At 47.8% G+C, this 14,936-nt stretch overlaps 1 long non-coding RNA gene across 1 annotated transcript; it reads right to left on the bottom strand.

The window, feature by feature from the left end:
- Positions 1 to 1,320: 1,320 nt before the first annotated feature.
- Positions 1,321 to 12,238, bottom strand: LOC144321933 (uncharacterized). The gene is made up of 4 exons (XR_013387434.1): positions 9,124 to 12,238; positions 6,308 to 8,400; positions 5,998 to 6,146; positions 1,321 to 2,461 (listed from the first exon to the last, which is right to left on the bottom strand). It is a non-coding gene; the product is annotated as an uncharacterized LOC144321933 (long non-coding RNA).
- Positions 12,239 to 14,936: the final 2,698 nt, after the last annotated feature.

Raw genomic sequence — 14,936 nt, 5'->3', positions numbered from 1 at the left:
CTTTTAACTTTTGGTAAAGGAATAGCCATGCTAGATGTCATAGTCGGGGAGGCCTGGAGTGGAGGGTCAACATGGGGCGATGACACTTTCCACGCTCAGGGAGGTCCCTGAAGTCAGAGGAAGGATGGCAAAGCGAGATGATTCATTTTACCCACAATTCTCTAGCCCCACGGTGGGCGCCCTGCAGTTACCCTTACAGGATAACACTCAGTGGACCATCTATATGTGTTTCGATATCTTCACCTACTACAAAGCCAGGCAAAAGGGCTTCTCAGATCACAGACGTAAATCTCATAAAAAATAACAGGCGTGGAATGTGAGAAGCAGTTGTCACCCCAAGGGAGGCACCGGGAGTAAGGCCGCAGCCTGAACGTCCAAGTCAGGAAACCTAAATTCAGAGCTTGACTGTTTCAGTCACCGGCTGCAGGATGTGAGTGGACTTATTTCTCCTATCTTTGGCTTTAGTTTCCTCATTTCTGATAGTAGATTAGCACGCCAATCTCCCCAAGTTCTTGTGACAGTTCAGCTAGATTATTTCATGTACGTAGAGCCCTTGGTTCACGGTTGGCAAATGCTGACTGTCACTCCCTCCTCCCCCCTTGTGCCCCCCTCAAATGTACAGAACCAGGGAGGAAGGGGAGCCGGTGGCCGTCAGGAGAGGGCGAGGCGGGGCGCAGGGATGTGCCTGGCTGTGGTTTTTGCAGGGAGCAAGCTGCAGCTACCCTCGCCTTCCAGAGGGGAACGCTTTGCTGTGCTCTAAGGGAAACCAGCTCCTTGACATCATCTGGCCGCGAGGAGCAGACACCACGGAGCGAGACAGGTCGGGCAGGGCAGAGAGATCTGGGCTGAGACTGGAGGCCAAGGCTGCGCTTCCCAGCCTGCTCCGCCCAGGGGCCTCTCCCTTGCCTCAGGACGCATTTTGGATTCTTCCTCCTACGGGTGTGCTCTCCAGCCCACGGGCCTGTGCGGCAACCAGACTCCAGGCGATGAGCTGGACTGCTGGCTGGCCACGTGGCTTGGACGCCACCGGACTCTGCAGTCTGGCGGGACGGGTCAGCTGCAGCCATGGTGCGGGCATCTGATCCAAGCCTAGAAAGGAGACGTCTGTAGGCTTGCTCAGGAAAATGAACATATACATAAATATACACACAGACCAAAAACTGGAGCAGCAGACCGAAAGGTTACCGGTGATCTTGCCCCTTGGGGTTGACCACTGTAGGTGGATCTGATCTGGAAGTGTCTCAATGCTCTCTTGTTAAAAACTAAATTACCCTGTACTCTTTTTTTTTTTTTTTTAATTTATTTTTTATTGGTGTTCAATTTACTAACATACTCTTACTGCTTTCACGAAGTTTTCTTTTGGCCTAACGAGACACAGCGCACATTTCAAGACAATTCAAGGCTCTTGGTTCTGGAGGTGCCCCAGATTTTGGAGGTGAAGGGGGAGCCCTTCTGGAAGATGGTGCCGGGTCCTAGGCCCAGACGTGGCCTTCAGAGGCCGGTGCTGGTGAGGAGTGTCAGTCACATGCTGTTAGGAGCCAAAGAGCTGACCCTTCCTTGGACTGAAGAACTCAGCAGAGAAGAGGGATGAGGTTGTTGCATCTGGATTTCCGCGATCAGAGCAGGACAGGCACAGACAGAGAAATGCACAAAAGAGCCCCAACCAACCTCATCTCTCCAGTGCCTCCTCTTAATATACTCTGGGTGTCTTTCCCCAACTGCAAGGCCTCTCAAGGGCAGTCCATTCTGCTGGCCTCTGCATTTCGAAGAAGGATGAGGTGGGGTTTGTAATTACCCCATATCGCTATGAATTAGAGTAATATTCAATTAGTACATCGTGCATTTAAATGATTTATTTATGATGCATAATTGATAAAGTTCTGTGTACACAGCTTTGCTGAGTCACTTGAAAAGTTTCAAGGCCTCAGATGACGACTAGGCTTTCTCTCAGCACTTGGCATCCTTGCAACCTGTTCTTCTGGGACCTGTTCCACCAGAGACCTTGTCCTTCTTGCAGGCCCGGGTCTGTGACTTTCAAAACCAAAATGACTGCATCTCAGCTGCTGAGAAGCCAGGGCAAGTCCTGGTATTTCTGCTGCCACCTCAGGAGGGAAGGACAGTGTCAAGAGCAGGTGTGGAAGTGGACCTCGTTCTCCAGGAGCTCACAGAGCAGAAGGGAACGGCTGGCCCAAGTGGTGGCCCAGTGAGGGGAGGTCTCCCAGCATGGCTTGTGCTTCCAGCTCCGGCTTCAGGGACGAGGGGACACCTGGATGGCTCGCCTTCCTGTCACGAAATTTCTCTGACAGCCTCCACTAGTCTCAAAATGGCAGCCCAGGCAGGCCGAGCAGGCGGAGGAACTGGGCCCAGGGCAAGTGGGGGCTGTCTTAGTTTGCTGGGGCTGCCCCAGAAAGGTACTGCAGGCCTTGAGAAACAGAAATGTCTTTCTTCACGATTCCAGAAGCTGTGAGATCAAAATGTAGGTAGTGTCAGCTTCTTCAGAAACCTCTCTCCTAGGCTTATGAATGGCTGTCCTCCCCCTGTGTCTCCACCTGTTCTTCCCTCTATGTGTCTGTCTGTGTTCTCTTCTCCTCTTTAAAAAAATAAAAAATAATAATAAAAAAAGGATTTTATTTATTTATTTGGCAGAGAGAGAGAGAGCCCATAAGCAGGGGGTGAGGCAGAGGGAGAAGTAGGCTCGCCACCGAGCAGGGAGCCAGATGTGGGACTCGATCCCAGGACGCTGAGATCATGACCTGAGTTGAAGACAGATGCTCAACCGACTGAGGCATTCAGGCGCCCTTCATCTCTTCTTTTTATAAAGTCACTGGTGATGTTGGATTGGGGCCCAGCTCATAACCTCATTTTAATTTAATTATATCTTTAAAAGCCCTCTATCTACACCTACCACTTGCAAGAAACAAAAGCCACCTCAAGGGCCGCATAGGTGTTACACAAGCAACGTATGTAATTTTTAATTTTCTAGTACCCACAGTAAAGAAATTTAACAGAACCTGATAAAATGAATTTTAACAAATATATTAATTCAGTACATCCAAAATATTTTTACTTCGACATGGAATCTTTATGAAATGAAAATGAAATGAAAATGTTTAATGAAATTTATATATACTTATATATAAATATATTATAAAATATTAAATATAATGACATAATGTTATAAATATAATAATGTAAGTATTATATATTGTGATAATATGTTATTCATAATATATATGGAAAATGATAATATATCTATTTGTGTATCTCTAAGGGACTCTGGTGTGGGGGCCTCCAGTCCCACCAAGCACACAAAGTCATTCTCTGGATCATTCAGGTCCTAAGGTCATCTTTTTCTCTGTAATCTAAATTGAGTGATTGAGGTGCCTGGCTGGCTTAGTCCATAGAATATGTGACTTTTGATCTTGGGGTTGTGAGCTCAAGCCCCATGTTGGGTATAGAGGTGACTCAAAAATAAAAGTCTTTGAAAAATATAAATAGGGCAGGTGGGTGGCTCAGTTGGTTAAGTGTCTGCCTTCTGCTCAGGTCATGATCTCAGGGTCCTGGGATTGAGCCCATATTAGGCTTCCTGCTCCACGGAGAGCCTGCTTCTCCCTCTCCCCCTGTGGCTCCCTTGCTCATGCTCTTTCTCTCTCAAATCCTGTTATATAAATAACATCTTTATAAAAAGAAAAGAAAGAGAAAGAGAAAGAAAGAAAGAAAGAAAGAAAGAAAGAAAGAAAGAGAGAGAAAGAAAGAAAAAAGAAAGAAAAAGAAAGAAAAAAAGAGAAAGAAAGAAAGAAAGAAAGAAAGAAAGAAAGAAAGAAGAAAGAAAGAAAGAAAGAAAGAAAGAAAGAAAGAAAGAAAGAAAGAAAGAAAGAAAGAAAGAAGAAGAAGAAGGAAGGAAGGAAGGAAGGAAGGAAGGAAGGAAGGAAGGAAGGAAGGAAGGAAGGAAGGAAGAAAGAAAGAAAGAAAGAAAGAGAAAGAAAGATTGTTTCTCTAGAATCCCAGCTCTGATGATCTTGGAGCACAAGGACATATTTGCCGGGAACCTGTGGATGTGCCTCTCCTTTAGGATTTAGGAATCGGGGCAGGGTGGGATGACCTGCCAGCCTGAGAAACGTGCCAACGCCCCAGCACCCTGGGGCCTTAGCCAGCAGCCCGCACGGTGGAGGCAGGCCAACCCCGACAGCATACGACCGTGTCCAGCTCTGTTTAGTTGTCAAGATAAGTAGTGCGGGGCGAGCACTGTGATATCCCCTCGCCCCTTGCAGATGAGCCCGCTGAAGCTTTTGAAGGCAGTAGGACTTGTGGAGGCCGCTCACGGCCGGGAGGGACCGCTTCGAACCTGGGTCCCTCGTCTTTCCAAAATCGCCGCTTTTCATGGTGCCCAAGGTTGCAAGGACTCAGATTTCAAAGTAATTGCCTTAGAAAATAGAACTCTAAGGTTAGAGGCACCTGGGTGGCTCAGGCGTTGAGCGTTTGCCTTCAGCTCAGGTCGCGACCCCCGGGGTCCCGGGATCGAGTCTCGCATTAGGTTCCCCGTGGGGAGCCTGCTTCTCCCTCTGCCCCTGTCTCTCTGTGTCTCTCATGAATAAATAAAATCTTTTCAAAAAAAAATTAAGGTTAAGTGGGAAATACCGTTGCTGTCGCGTTGGCGGATTATTCGGGGCCTGCCGTGCAGTCCTGCGCACCTGCAAGCCTCCCGTGCCTGAGCAGGCCTGCCCGGCCGCGGGGCGCTGGGGAGGGCCGGGCGTCTGCCCTTCCCGTTGGGCTGGGGGTCCCGGGGTCGAAGGGCCAGCAGAAGCCTCAGCGAGCGAGCAAGATAATTAAGACGCATCCTGGCGTCCCGGGGCTCACCCAGGCTTCGCCCACGAAGTCCTGAGCCGGCGGTGCGGCCTGCAGAAGGAGCGCCCCCGCCCCGCGCCCCGCGCCCCGCTCCGGCCTCAGACCCGGCCGCCCCGCCCCTGGGCCCATTACGAGACTCACGCGGGTGGGTCTCAGTTTAATTATACTCGTCAGGCCGGGGATTTGGGGAGCTTTAATTTAAAGATGGTGTTGCTTTTCCTAATAAAATAAATCACTTTTGTGTTCTGTAAAAAAAAAAAAAATAAATAAAGATGGTGTTGAATGCTTTTAGATTATTTTAAACTTTGAGGCCCCCCGCAGCACCACGCAGCTTTTATAAATCACAGAGCGACGCCGCGGAGGCCGTGTGCACCGAAGGGCCAGGATCAGCGCAATCCCCAAAGGACGCCACCCCCGCCTCCGCCTCCGCCTCCGCCTCCGCCTGGCCTGGCAGCCGGGAGGAGCTCAGCGCCCCCTCGTTGCTCCCGGGGGGAGGGCTGGGCTCCGCCCCGGCGACCCCTGGGTCGGGCTCTTCAAATCCTGTATTGCTGCCGGAGGAAAGTGGTCAGCGAAGTTGGCCTGGACTTAAGCCTCCGGGGCCGGAGGTGGAGATGGGAACGGGTCCTGGAGACGTCCGCGTCCTGCCTAACAGGAACCGCAGAGCTCTGGGCGCTGCGTGCGCCGCGGGGATCTCAACGCGGGATGCGGGATGCGGGATGCGGGATGCGGGATGCGGGATGCGGGATGCGGGATGCCGGCTGAGGGAGAGCTCCGGGGCCTGGGGGCCCCAGGCCTGGCCTGGCGGTCAGACCCCTGCGGTTTTTTGTTTGTTTGTTTTTAATATATACATATTTTTTAATTTATTTACTCATGGGAGACACAGAGAGAGAGGCAGAGGGAGAAGCAGGCCCCATGCAGGGAGCCCGACGTGGGACTCGATCCCGGGTCTCCAGGACCGCGCCCTGGGCTGCAGGCGGCGCTACACCGCCGAGCCACCCCGGCGTCCCGTACACTCCTGCATTCTTGCCACCGTTCTGCCAAGTGACCTCGGGTGAGTCACTTAACCTCTCCGGGTCTCCTTTTTGGAGTCTAACTCACAAAGGTATCGACGCCAATAATTTATGTCAGAATCTAAGTAACGATGCCAGTTACCTGGAAGAGTGGCTGCAAGTGCCATCGTGTGTGATTGAAGTCCTCCTAAAGTGAATGCAGCAGCAAGGCATCTTGAGTGACAGCTCCCAGGAAAGGTAGGTGACTGTCACCCCCCGGGGCCACTGTGTGTGGCTCAGATCTCTCGGCTCCTGGACGGAGAGATGATTTTGGGGGGACAGTTCCAAAGATAGGATGGGAGACTCCTCTACCAAAAAGATCCCACTTGCAGTGAGAAGTGGAGCTAGAAGATTCGGATAGGAACCCCAAGGCATGGGAGTAGGATGCTAAAATGGGACTCAGTATGACTCACTCTTGGTGGAAACTCCAGAAGCTGAGAAGTACTGGTGGACACTAGAAGGCAAGAAAACCCCGATGCAAGGTGGGGTGCTTGAGCACTCAGGCAGGCAGGCCACTGTGAAGATTTGTCCTCTCATCAAAATCTGCCTGGAGGATCCAAACAGGTTGAGGTTACGAAGCTTCCAGACTTTCTTCACAGCTAGGCGAGGGCATGCCAGGCCCTACAGGTCCTCCCTCCTGCTCTAGAGTCAGGAAGGGAGGGGCAGGACTTCCCTCTTTTCAATCCAGTTAAGACAGGCTTCCAAAGAATCCCTTGGAGAGGCTGACCCATGTCCCCCGGGGGGGACAGAGGCCAGGTCTGACTCCCACCCCAAGAAGCCCAGAGGCAGAGGCTCATCACAGCAGCCTGGCGACAGAGCAGAGAAGTGCACTGAGGGCCGATCCCCCGACCACACGGGCAATGGCCCACAGATCTGACGTGAGACCCCGGGAAGGGAAGGGGCTTGGCAGAACCTTAGACCTGACCCCCTTGGGACACCTGGCAGGAAAGGGGACCCAACAGGACCAGCAGACTTTCATGTGGTCAGGGGTGGAAGGAGAGAAGTTGATGCCCACTGCAGCTGAGGCCTCCTCCAGAAGACAATGCCGCCCACAAAAAAACAACAGAAAGGTGCCTGATGGGAACCCATCAAAACAGGAGGCAACAACGTGGGGCAGGACGCCAGTCAAATATTACCTGTCCTGCCCTACCTCTCCTCCCTCCACTATCTCCAAACCATGGAGGAGCCACAAGTGGTCCCATGAAGTGAGGAAGAGGAAGAGGAAGGACCAGGCAGGAGGACCCTGGGGAAGACTCCAGCATCCTCTGTCTGCTGCCTGTCAGACCCAAGCGGGGAGGAAGGAGAAGATTTCACTGTTGAGGTAGGTTTGAGTTTCATAGCTACGGCAGACTGCATATTTTAATTATGAAAATGAGAGTATTCTTAAAACATAAAGTGACTGGGAGACTTTTCAAAAACGACAGGAAAAACCATGGGGTTTGTCCAAGTGGGTAAAAATTGATCCCTAAAATGGATTTGAAGGGTCTACAGCAAGAAAGAATAAAACTGTTTTTTTTTTTTTAACCTGGACCCCCACAGAGTTCAGCTCCTTCAGCGTGCCAAGTACGCAATCTTCAGGGACCAGAGTGTGCCAGCAAGGATGACCCTCTAGAACAGGTGTCACTTGGAGAGAGCAGCCAGTCCATTCACTAGCCTGGCTGGATGTCTGAGATGGCGCAGGATGACAGCGGAGCCTCTGCTCCCTGGATGCAGAGCTTGGAAGGATTTGAAGACACACTGCCTCTTTTTGGTCCCTGGATATTTGGTGCATGTCCCAGAATAAATACACTTCTAAAAGTGCTCCATTGCCTCTAACATGTATCTTTGAATCATAAACACTGTTAGATAAAAGGAAACTCATTTCATTTTACTTTATCAAGTATATACTAAAGGCCAGAGAGGGGACTGTTCTTTTGGTGCAAATGACAAAAACCAAGGCAGAAATGGAAAGAAGGAAAGAAGGGAGGGGAAGGGAGGGAAGGAGGAAGGAACGAACAAAGGAAGGAAGAGAGTGTGGGCAGGAAGGAAAGAAAATAAAAAGACAAAGGGGGAACCTTTACTAGCTCAAGTATCTGAAAAGTTCAGGCAATATTCATGCAGGTATGGCTGTATCCAGGAGCTCAATTAGTGTTTTTCCAAACATATCTTTCTCCACTTCTCGGCAGTGCATCCACTTTCCTACATGGGGTAAGTAACCACTAGAAGCTCTAACCTTGTAGTCTATCAACTGAGTAACCCCAGCAAAAATGAAGAGACTTTCAGTAGGTTTCAGTAAAAGTCACAGCTTGAATTTCATTGACCTTGCTTAAATTGCATGTCTGGTCTTGAGCTGATCATCAGGACTTTAAAGGCTGTGGCCTTGCACTTATGCTCCCTAGGGCAGGGCTGTGGGATCAGCCCCAGGGAAAACATGGCACATGAGCAGGAAAGAGCTGCTGCTTCTTGAAGACAGGGATGTGGGGCACATGTAGGCAAAAGCAACAGGTGCCCGCTCTGGACACAGAATCTGTAAGTAAACAACAAAGCCAGGATTCAAACTTCCATCTTTCGATTGCTAAACCAAAGATTTTTTTGTTTACTGCCATGTCCCTCTTTTTGTTTTATCAGCCAGGATTAATAGGGTAAGTTTGCAGTTTAGAAACTCAATTTATCCCGCCCGCCTAGGTAAAGGACTTGCTAAAAATAAACCCATGTAAACAAAATCATTTCATATACAAGACAGCAAATGGAATCATTGGCCTCATTTTATTAGTATTGTTCAAGATAAGAATTGGTGCTCTAATTTAATCTGACACTAGAGAAAGCTCTAATTTGATAAACCCCTGATTCAGGACTACAGAGCACCCTTGCATTCACATGAGCGAGACACAACGACAAGTCGGCAGTAGAGTCAGATGCATTCTTCGATGTTCTCTGGAGTTCTGACATCCTGTCACAATTAATTCTAAAAGCAGAGAGTTGAATATGGCTTGTGGAAGTGACAATGTTGTTCATTTGTCAGACAAGAGAACAAGAGCATAAATAGGGTGACTAATGCGAAGTTTGGGGGTTTTCTTTTATTTATTTACTTGCACATAAAAAAAAGAGTTTTTTTTTTCTCCAGAAAAATGACAATTAGATTTTTAATCATCTGTATCCCTGCTCCATAAAACTCTAGAAATTTCAATGAAACGAGTGGCTTCATGCGGGTTATTGGCCAGCCACTCACCCCAGTGACACAGTATTTTACCTGAAACACAGAGGTGCAGCAACAGTGGGGAGGTGGGCCCTGATACAAGCAGATCGTGTATTTCTTTACTCTTCTCTTGATCCTCTGCTTCCTGGCTACAAAACTCAGGATTGGAAGAAGTGCAGATCCTTCCCTGCCAGGACCTGGGACGGAGGGAGTGGTCATTGGGAGCTACAGGGCAATGTGCACAGAACACGAGTTATGGTATATGATGCAGGCAAACTGTCGATGGACAATGCATTTTTACTTTATTTTATCTTATTTTACTTTATGTATTTAAAGGCGTCTCCACATCCAGCATAGAGCCCAAGCCAGGCTTGAACTCACGACCCTGAGACCAAGACCTGAGCTGAGATCAAGAGTTGGATGCTGAACTGACTGAGCCACCCAGGCACCCCAGTCAATACATTTTTAAAGAAGTCATTGTGGGCACACCATGTTACTGAGAAAAGTGGGCTTTCCTTGACTCCCCGCAAAGAGAAGCTTACCCCTTAGAGTGGTAAGTGACTCGTGCTAACCATTGGTCAATCAATTACCTGTCCGCACAGAAGTCTGACGTGAGGCCACGCACTCGGTGACAGCCTCTTTCAAGCTTGATAAAAACTTCCACCTGTCCACCCAGCTGAGAAATATTCCTGAGTGATCTCATGTGCTGGACTGTGCCCAGGAGACCCAATTTTTGACATTGGGGAGTGTAAAGCACCAGGAACTCGTGCATGGGAGAAAGGTATTCTAGGAGCCCAGAACCAGGCCCTGACCACGCCTGGGGTCCTGCTTTCAGCAAACAGTGCTGCCCCAGGTGTGGGTCTTTAAGAGTGTCACAGCCAATGTGGGACAACAGCTGGAAGGATGAGGCTGCCCAGGGCGCCCTGCACAGAAGGAAGGCTTTGTGCTAGCTCAGTGTGGAAACTCTGAGTCGGGGCAGTGCGGGCTTTCAGATGGATTTCCTATCATTTATCTTCTTATCAAAAGGTTTAATCACTTCCCACTCTCCTGACTGTACGGGAATAATGAGCTTATTCTGTCCCTACCAATACAATGCACAATAGAAACAGTTCAGAGACTCTTCGGCCTCCTAAAATGAATGTCTTATTGTGTAAACATCATTAAAACCACAGGAAAAGGAATGTTTAAAGAAGAAAAAGAAATCTCAGTAATCCCCCGCACAGCCGTTGCATATTGCCTGCTGGCGTTTGTGTGCGCACCAAGATGAATTTTACGTGAAAATTAGTTGTCATTTCCCCACGAAGCTGAATATAGTCTGACATGTAACGGACCTGTGGCTTCTGGAGAAGCTCAGTGTGTTCCCCCAGGATTTTCGGCTTCTCTATCCAGAATGAAAAAGTACTTTAGAAACTTGAAAACGAATCGTGGTGGTTTCTGCCCAGAGTTGGATTGCATAAGTCTTGCTCTGGAAACAGTTAAAAATTGCATTACGTTCCCAGAGGGCAAGGTCTATATTATATACCTTGATGCCTCAATTAGCTCCCCTTCCTCCCTAAACAAAGCTCCTTTCTATGAAGTCAGAGGTATTAAATAACAAAAGCAGCTTGGAACCTGAGACGTCCTGGGAGGCAGTGGCTGACACTGTGCCAGGTCCCATGCAGAGCTGTCAAGTCCTCCAAGTGATTCAGCTTCCCCAGACTCCTTCCTCTGTCCTCTCAGCCTGGTCAGAGTCAGGGTGCTCATCACTCTCCCCGCCACCAGAAGGGAGAGTCCTCTGCAACTCACCAGTCCTTCCATCCCATGGAAGAATTCAGCACTGATACTGTCACTTGGGCTGTGTTGAACCTTCCCTCTGGTCATATAATAAGGATGGATTTTATGCACTTGTAAGTGGGTGAAGAGGTATGGAAGCAAATGGCCTGTAAAAGCACCCTGCATCCTTACTACTCAAAGTGTGGTCCTTGGACCATGGGCATCGGCATCCCGTGGGAGCTTATGAAATGCAGAAGCTCAGGCCCTACCCGCTGGTATTGGGTCAGAAGCTACATGGCAACAAGACCTCCAGGTGGTGTGGCGGTTGTTGATCAGGGACCACGCTTGGACATCCACTGCTCTAGAACTAGTCAGGGAATCTGCATACCTGAGTATCCTCCTGAGGTCGTTCCCTATGGGTATAGAAGAGGCGGTTAGTGACCTTTCATTTCCATGATGGCAGAGAAGACCAACAGGCAGGGCAGCACACTTGGGATGGAAAACTTGTGCCCACTCACTGCTACTACCAGTCATCTCCTGGGTCCAGCCTACCCTGCAGCGCCCATCCTCCCCTAACCTCTCCCTCCTCTCAATCTGCTCAGGATTTCCAGCTTAGATTGGCAGGCACATGGGATCCACTTAGTTATCATGACATATACACAGCCAATCTGAACCTTGTGACACACAACAGTATTGACTTGACAGTCTCCTGAGATACATGAAATTAGAATTAACATGAATCCTCCAAAATAAAAAAAAAAAATCTATCAAGAATTGCATAATTTGAAGACCAACAGAGGTCCTGGGAAACCATTTCATTTTCCCCACATAGCAGGCCACAGAAATGCCTGCCATCTTTTCTCAGGATCTGTAATCTGTGAACCTTATTATTATTTATATGAGTCAAAGAGTTTTGTTAACATCGTGGTGACTATTTTGCCAGTACTAATCTTCACTGATACAATTTATTGTCATCTAAAAGATCCATGAATGGGGGTGCTCACTCTGAGGCTGATAAAAAGCTCCCCCAAATTTAAATCTATGCAAGGGAAGTTAGATGTGGTAAAATGCCACAGCAAAACCCATGCACGCACTCTGACGTGCTATTGATATGGGAAAAGACTCTGCAAAATATTATAGATAATGCTGGGGTGGGGGGAACAGCTTTAAAGCCAAAAGAAAACATAGTAATTACAGATTTATGCTCTCCTGGAACACATCCCTCTGACTTTACATTTATTGCTATGGGAAAGTTTGTCTTGAATTATGCAAGATCTTCAAAAAAGCATCCGTTGCATAAAATGTGACCACGACATATATGAGAACATTTTATTCCTCAGGTCACTGAAGCCAAAAAATGTGTCCTGATGTATCCAATATGATTTCTCTCCTTGTTTGTAGAATTCATCCCCTCCCCTGGGTCGGGCACCCCAGGCTCCCTTCATCCCTTCCCCCCCCAGCGCCGCCCCGGGACCCCACACATCGCACTGCGGGTAGCAGACACCCGACAACATGATCATTTGGCCATTACCACCACCAAGAGAGCTGATTTTTAACTCATTCTCTGTTTTCATTCTTTCTTTTTTTTAAAATTCAGGCTGATAGTTTTTGAACTTTGGCTTTGAGCAAGGCTCTTGGTGGCTCTGCTGGATGGCTGTTTGACTTCTCTTATGCCTCAGTTTTCTGTCTTTGAGATTTGCCCTCAGCCTGACAGCCATTGTTCTGAGGAAGATGGTGCCCTTCAGGGTGGGGAGGGGCAGGGCTGCAGCCGTGTCACTGGAAGTAGGAGAGGGTATACAGGTTCATCCATGGTCCTGTGTTCCGGGGTGAGGGGCCATCCGAGGTGGGACACAGCCCTCACATGCCTTTCCCCTCTGCAAGTGAGACATGTAGGGCTGTATCTCAGGAGAGAGGTGGGGTGTGCCCTGGAGTCTCTCTTGGAAGTGGCCAGTTGTAATCATGACTGAAGGAGCTTTGACTATTAAGAGGTGACCATAGGTTGAAATCAGAGCTGTGGGAAACCCTCCTCAAGGACTGAGAGAGGTGGAGGGACAAGGCCCCAGATGGAACAGTCCCTTTGCTTCCTCCTATGGAAATTCCTCTTTGGCCTCTACACCAAAGGAAGTCACAGAGGCCAAGAGAGAAAGAAGTGTTGAGTTGAAACATATTAAACTGCCATTTTTAGACACCAAAAGGTTGACTGTTGGCAATTTCATGTGATTTAACCAAAATCACCCAGTGGAAGGGGTGGGGAGGGTGTGAAACCTTCTAAAGTTTGCCTGTGGCAAGAGGTGGGCATGGGAAGAGTGGGGAGAGTGAAGCTAGCTTTAGGGAAGACCTCTGTCTGTCTCCCACCATGGTGGAGGCTGCATAGAGTGGGGCAGTGGGCTCTGGAAGTTACCCCATTCCCTCTGGGTGGTGGATGCCAATGATAGAGGGGATTTTTTTTTTTTGAAAAAAAAGGTTAATTTATCTATTTGAGAGACAGAGAGAGAATGAACAGAGGAAGGGGCAGAGGGAGAGAATATCTAAGCAAACTACTGCTGAGCATGGGGCTTGATCTCATGAGCCATGAGATCAGACTCTGAAGTCAAACCAAGAGTTGGACGCTTACCTGACTGAGCCACCCAGGCACCCCCTCAGTCAATAGATTTAAGGCACAACTCTAAATCCTCCTCACCCTGAAATAATAATACACTATGTGTTACCTAATTTGAATTATACACACATAAACACACACACACACACACACATACACATACAACTCTAAATCACTCTCTGATCGCTGATGGCAGCCAGGGTTAAGAACTTCTGTAGCAGATATGAAAACTTGTGCTAAAGACCTGTATCTATTCATTGAAGGGAAGACAGTAAAGATTCACTCCAGTAGCCTGAAACAATTCTGGAGGATTAGAGGGGATTATTTCTGCGAGCTGCCGCCATACCGCTACTGCCCTCAATCACACTGCCTTGTGATTGATTTTCAGGTAATGACCCTGAAGACAGGGTCAGGGACAGTCTCCTAGTCTTCTGTGTGTTCTCAGCACCTTGCCTGGGTTCCAGACACCCACTGGAAGCTCCAAGAAATGGTTACTGAATTAAAGCAGAAGGCTACTGATTATATGGCATTCCTATGGAGAGCTAGTAGCTGGAAATCTTCAAGACTAAGGAATGGGATGCAATATTTCTTAAAAGAATTAGATGACAAAATATATTGTTTTCATGGAGCATCTGATTCTCCCAGAATGTATTTTGGTCCTTCAGATAGGAGTTAGGCTGAAATATATCTATGTATGAATTATGAACAATAAATTAATAAACTAGATTTCAAGATAGAAATAGTAAAATACAGGAGGAGAAGAAACTCTTTCTAAAGACCTGAGAACTATTTCAGGAGCACCAAGTACATATAAATAATTGATAGAATATTAATAATAATTTAATTATTCATTGAAATAGGTTCCCTAAAGATATGGATGAAGAAAGACTAGATTAGCCTAGTTGAAGACATATACTTGAAAATAATAGGCTACTTGCTCCAAATATATTCTAACTTTTCAATAATTCAAGCTAGTTGTACCATTTTATTCCATACTTAAAGGTTTTAATCTATCTACTTAATTCACTAACTCATTTGAAAATATGTGAAAGGTACTGTGTTTGGTATCGTGCGGCTACAAAGATGAATCAAGGGAACATTGATGAAAAGAGGTGGTAAGCCAGGTAGATTCGATTAAATAAATATTCTTCAACATAGAAAGGGATCTGTGGTAAATGAAAGTGCTAGAGTTTTCTGAGGGAGAGAGGTTGCTTCCATCTGTGGGAAGAGAGAGGTCTTGGTGTTGGGAATTCTTTCTGGGAAGGAGATCTGTTGGTGAGGATGGCTGCTGATGGCAGAAGGAAAGAGCATCCTCAGTGGGCATCATAGACACAAGCATGTTTATACAATCAAGTCGCCAAGATTTGGAGCTGGATTCAGGCAGTGCTCATGGGTGCATGAGAGGTAGAATTGACAGCTGGAAACCCATAGAACCAGGTTGTAAGAGGCTGTACTGGAGAGTTCTGAGTTCAAAGAAATAATGTGGATTTTGGAAATGTGAAATTCTCAGCTCTGC

Source organism: Canis aureus, chromosome 10, assembly GCF_053574225.1.
Source record: "Canis aureus isolate CA01 chromosome 10, VMU_Caureus_v.1.0, whole genome shotgun sequence".
Lineage (NCBI taxonomy): Eukaryota > Metazoa > Chordata > Mammalia > Carnivora > Canidae > Canis > Canis aureus.
This window is presented reverse-complemented; position numbering and strand designations above follow the sequence as displayed.